Source organism: Chrysoperla carnea, chromosome 4, assembly GCF_905475395.1.
Source record: "Chrysoperla carnea chromosome 4, inChrCarn1.1, whole genome shotgun sequence".
NCBI classification, from domain to species: Eukaryota; Metazoa; Arthropoda; class Insecta; order Neuroptera; family Chrysopidae; genus Chrysoperla; species Chrysoperla carnea.
In genome coordinates this window covers 59574640-59581056 of record NC_058340.1, presented here as the reverse complement: position 1 = coordinate 59581056, position 6417 = coordinate 59574640, and positions in this window count along the sequence as shown.

The following is a 6417-nucleotide window of genomic DNA, read 5'->3' as shown; positions in this document are numbered from 1 at the left end:
AACCCTTAAACGGTCCAACCGACTTGATTGAGAACATTTTAAATCTAAGTTTCCAAAAATCGATTTACAAGAAATAAATCCCATTTGTCAGGGGTTTTTTAAATTTTGTAAATTTCACTTGTTAAGAATATTATTGATATATTTCACCAATTTGAACTTGTTACTCAAACTATAAGTGGAAGTTAACGAATTTAAGTGTGCATGAAAAGGTTGCAATTTTTTTAAATTAAAGTATACTCTGTTGGCACACCACACAATTATTAGGTATGTGATTGTGGTCACACACACATATGGTAAGGTATATTATATTCACTAATTGTTCTTTTTCATAGTAATTATATACAATTTTTGTGTGTGTATTATATAATATGTACAAATTTAAAAGCTTATAAATAAATTATGCAAATTTTTATTAATGCTCAACAAAAAAATTAGTAGTCACAAATTTCCATTATAAATATGTTGGGTATTGTAGCTTTATATACGAAACTTTGAATACTAGCTATTATTATTATTCATAAAAGAATGTTTAAGTAATGTTTTCTATGGTAATCAAGTTTTGTGACATTATATGCTTATTACCCACCCCTCTAATGACGAATTTATAATTTTTTGTACAATTCGTCGCTTAAGTGGAATGGGCTTATAATACTTTCGTTAAAAATTGAGCTTTACTTTACTTTAATAGTTTTCAATATTTTGAAGTTTAAATATCAGCATTTTTTAGAATTTTGAAAAATTTCCCTCGTATTGCTCCATTCTGTTAAGGGCTTCAAGAAAAATTATTATTAACATTTTTCTTGAATAATATTACTTTTGCTTTTCTTGAAAGAAATCTAGATGCAGTGCAACGTTAATATAACGTACCTCAATTTAATGACTTTCTCGATTCAACAAATTCTTCGTAATTTCCTTGAATCGTGCATAAGTATCAATGTAAAATCTGCCTTAAATTGCGATAAATTTTTCGATCAACATTCTTTATAACTATTTTTCAACTACCAAAGAAAAAGTGAAAATATTTTCAACTACAAAAAATAAGTGTAAATATCTCATGTGTAAAATAATTAATCATTTTTGTTTGATGGAATGTAATGTAAATACTACTTCTCGTCACTATTGTTAAAGATTTAAGACTGCAATGACTCAGGAACGTGAAAGATATTCCTTATAAATCGTAGAAAAGCAAAATATCGTTAATTACCTCTTTATAATAAATTTTAAAGTAAACTAACGTCAATATAACAAACCTTAGTTTAACGAATTACTTGATTTAATGAATATTTACTTGTTCCTATTTGATTTGTTATATCGAGGTTTCACTGTAAAACCATTTTGAAGTAAAATAACTTTAGTAAATTTGACTCAAATTTTGTCGTTTTTTCTGTAGAACTTCGATTAAAAATTCATGCATGCCAAAACTGCCTAAACACAACTCAAACAGTGAAGTTTTTCTCGGGTGGGGTATTAAAAATTCACTCAGTGGCAAAGTGGCATTATTTTCTCGAATAGTTCGTTCGTTTTCTCTCATTAAAATAAATATTATTCAGACACTTTTCTTGTCTTCCACCGATGGACAGGTGCTTTATATATAAGAGTTTTTAAACCATATTTTCCTTTTCATGTATCAAAGTTATATTACTCTCCACATAACACTAAACGAACAACAACAGCTAATGAACAAACAAACTAAGCCCAAGTCGAATGTATAATATGTATATGAATGTATGCTGCTACCTGTATAATATACCTTTTGTTTATGTTGTTTTCAGATTATCAGATAATTTGAACGGTAGCATTGTTACGGTAATTATAGCTTACACACACTCTGATCGGGGTGTTGAGATTTATTTCATATTAAATGCGTTCGTTCAGTTTATCCACAATGTATTTTTATTAAATGTTCGATGAGTAATGTATAAAGGCTAAGAATACAATTAAAAGTTCCATTAAATTTTATTCAATGAAACTCCAATAAAAAATGTGTTGAAAAAAATCACATTTAGGAAATGTACAGTAAAGTTTTGATGAGCGAAACTCAATCAACACTGTCTCTACATGGCATTTCAGCAATTAACTCAGTTAATTGTTTGTTTTCACTTGTTGATTTGTAAATTTAAAATGCTCGATTATCATTGATCTATAAGGACCTTGCTTATAGGTCAAGCGCTAGTCACCTGGTCGAAGATGATTGGTTCACGTCACAATTTGATAGATACTTAGAACAGTATAAATTAAGTATTAATTGAAGGCATATGAAATCATCATTTTGCCATCAAATTTGAACCGAGTAACATACATATTAAGAGTAATTACGATTACCTAATTCATACTGATGATGACTACTTGGTAGTCGAAATTGATCAAGGAAATTGGGGCAAAAATCAAAATTTGTTTCGAAATATCCTAGAGATCTAATTTATTTTATAACTTTTGTATGGACATCTTTTTCGTAAACACCTTTTATCCGTGAGGGCGCTAATTAACTTCAAATACAAGATTAGCTATACAAGATATAACAAAATTTGTATCTGATGGATAATAAGAAGACAAGCAAATCGAAATATTTTCAGAATTTTACATTGGCGGCCAGAATGTTACCATTTTATTTGACATAAATGGTTTCGTTTTTTTTAATCAATCTAATTTATAAAACATTGTATGCTATACAACACCGTCTATACAGGGTATTTAAACAATTAACTCAGTCAATTGTTTATTTTTACTTGTTCAACGTGTTTTTCATCTCATTGTACATACTACATTCGTGTAGTTAACTACTCAAAATATAATATTGTAAGTGTAGCAAGCAATACTTACCTTTACATACGTTACCTAGTGTGTAGGTATAGGTAGGTAACTTATAACAATAAAATGTTACACAGTAGATACGTTGAGATAAAATTTATATACACAAATTTAAATAATTTATTATGCATATAATAATTAATTAATCATATTTTGATTTAATTACACTTTTTACTTAGAAACTACCCTTCAAAAAATTATTTATGAAATTTTTGATTTTAGTTTTTTGAATACGACAATAATTTATAATAATTATATGTAAGCAAACATTTGTATTCGATACAAATTGTTCAGGTATTTTATACATGATATTGATTTCGAACAAATCTTTTTATCATATTAAACGAGTAATGCTTTGTGTGCATGCCTGTCCATATCCGGAACGTTGAATTAAAAATACTAACACAGGTAAATTAGATCCGAAAAGCTGTATTTCAAATAGGTTTTACTTAAACTTTATTTCGGGTGTTGAAAACCAAAGCAATTCAAACTGGGAAATTTTGAACAAACTTTGTAATGCCAACTTAACGGGCTTCAGCTTCCATGCAAATAAAATGAGCATGATGCAACAGTAAAAATATTAATTTTCACATCAAGGGAATTCATGATGTTATTATGTATCCGAAAATAACAACTTTAATTTGTTGGAAGAACCACAGAGTTTAACCGATAATGATGAAATTATCAGTGGAAAGGTGGTAAAACACATATATGGTATCACTGTATCACAATGGGCTCTATTGCCTAAGTGTGTCCTTCGTGGAAAGCCAAGATAACCTAACCTAACCTAATCCTATCTTCGATAATTTCCGTTACAAAGACATTTTACCGTGTTTCCGTTTCTCCAAAAGAGCTGCTCCGTGTTCTTGTTTTTACATTTTACAAAGTACTCATCTCATAAAGAATTTAAGAAATTTTTATTATTTTCTTTTAGTGCGGTTTTTACATTTTTAATCGCTTTCTAATTAAAAAAAAAAAAGAAACTAAATATCCAAATTTATTGATGAGTCGTCCACAATCAATAAATTTCAACAAACCACCGATTCTCAGACTTGTGCAGTTTAATATTAATTTTGGTATTAGTAAGTGTACTGATTAAAATAGCATTATATGCAGTTAAACTATTTATTAAATTTTGAAATCATGAACTTTGTTATTAGCAACAAACATTACGATTCAAGTAAATATTGTATTAAATTACTAAAATTTATAGTTGTGTTGAATAAAAACATATGTAATAATAAAAATGCATAATCACAAAACTTCTTTATGAATATAAATTTTACATTTGTTTTTTATTTAAAAAATAATTTCTTTAATTTTTTAATAAATAGTTATTGAATGCTTACAAATGGTGCACCCACCATACCGCTCGCTATATTTATGTTTGCTATAACTTGTAAATCTTGTAACATTTAACAAAATTATAGATTCAATGTTATATTTAATATTAAAACAATAATTTGAATTTATAATGAACGTTTAATTTAAGTACATATTACAAATATAAAGAGGGTTTGTAAAGTATCCAAGCGATAATAAACTGTATACCATAAGGGATAACCAAGCCATCGCCACCCAAGAATTCTGAGTAGCTTGGTTTTTTAAGTGAAACACGGGTTTTTAAGATGAAATTTTCATAACATGGTCACAAAACATTTTCGAACAAAAATATTTTCGAGGGAACCGTTGAATCGTTGATAAGATTTTTGTTATTAAACTTTAAAAAGCTGATATGAATTAGTACAAGAGACGGTTTAGGATCGACCTTCACTTATCCGATAACCAGATGAGAGATATTTTTAAAGAAATTTTATTGATTGATAAAATTAATTTTAATCAATTGTTTTCATAACAGTTTTTTCAGGTAAGCTTTTACCATTTATTTCGTAATAAAACTAGGTGTTTTAGTTCTAATATATATCAATTTGGTTGGATAAAAAATCGGTGTAGTAACCTATATTGACTTAACAGTAAATTCGATCAACGGTAAATACCCCGATCTATTAACCAATCGAAATTACTATCAAAAGACAGGAAATTTATTTACGAAAATACCGGTATAAAATATGTCTCATCAGGTTATCCGATGGGTGAAGGTCGATCTGATAACGTCTCTTAGACTAAATATATATAATTAGTTCGTCACGCCAATGTTCAACAAAAAAAAATTGGTGTCAATTAGTACTGACTGATTTATTTTTCAAATTGTATTCCCAAAAATTATTTTTGATATCGAGAGAACGCCTGGCCATCAAAAATTTTCGTATGTAAAAAGTCTAACAATGTCAAACTCGAATATCTCTGTGACTCTCAACTTTTATTCATCATCGAATTTAATTTATAATTTAAAATCCCGAATTACTAGCTCTTTCAATATTTTTCAAATCTTTCTAATCTATGTTTATTATTAAATGTCTGCATTGCGCAAATCACATACATATTATTTTTTAAATTTTGTATGTTTATGGAATTATTAATATTGGAATTACTTTCATAATAATATATTAAAATTGACATTTATTAAAAGTCATACATGTTTTGTAAAGTTTTCCTGTTGCCTACAAATTTTTTTTTCCATTTTAATTACATATTGTCGCAATTGGTAATTTTTAGGTATGACACTACTGAGCAAAAGCATTACTGAGAAAATAGCGCTTTTTAAAATGCAAGGCGAATTTTCAATTGGTTCCCGATCTTAAAATTGTTGAATATCTGTTTTATTATTCTAGTAAGAAGATAATTGAAATAACAGATTAAAAAATTATTTACTGATCACAAGATAAAATGAAATGTCCAATAAACAACCTCAAAAATACAATTTTCAAAATGTCACACATCCAACATTCTGCTTTATCGGGATAAAATAAATATGTATTAATGAAAATCTCATTGAAAATCGAATAATAGTAATCGAAATTTTCGAAAATGTATCTATGTCTTTCGTAATATAATATTTTTATACCATGTATATATGAAATATACATAGTATATTAAGTTTCGTCCCAAGTTTGTAACGCTTAAAAATATTGATGCTACGAACAAAATTTTGGTATAGGTGTTCATAGAATCACTTAATTAATCCATTTCCGGTTGTCCGTCCGTCCGTCTGTGGACACGATAACTCAAAAACGAAAAAAGATATCGAGCTGAAATTTTTACAGCGTACTCAGGACGTAAAAAGTGAGGTCAAGTTCGTAAATGAGCATCATAGGTCAATTGGGGCTTGGGTCCGTAGGACCCATCTTGTAAACCGTTAGAGATAGAACAAAAGTTTAAATGTAAAAAATGTTCCTTATAAAAAAATAAAAAACTTTTGTTAGAAACATTTTTTTGTAAACATCACTGTTTACCCACGAGGGCGTTAATTAGGTGCAAATTTTATAGTATGTATTAATATAGGAATATCAGTTGTGTGACGTCAAAAAAACAAACGATTGCGCATCAACACTGTCTATACATGGTATTTCAACAATTAACGCAGTCAATTGTTTGTTTTCACTTGTTTTCTTGTAATTTTTTGGAACGTTCTAGTAAGAAATTACAGTATGAAAATTTAGTATACATGTGATATCTCAACAACCACAAATTTTCCAACACCGATTCCAA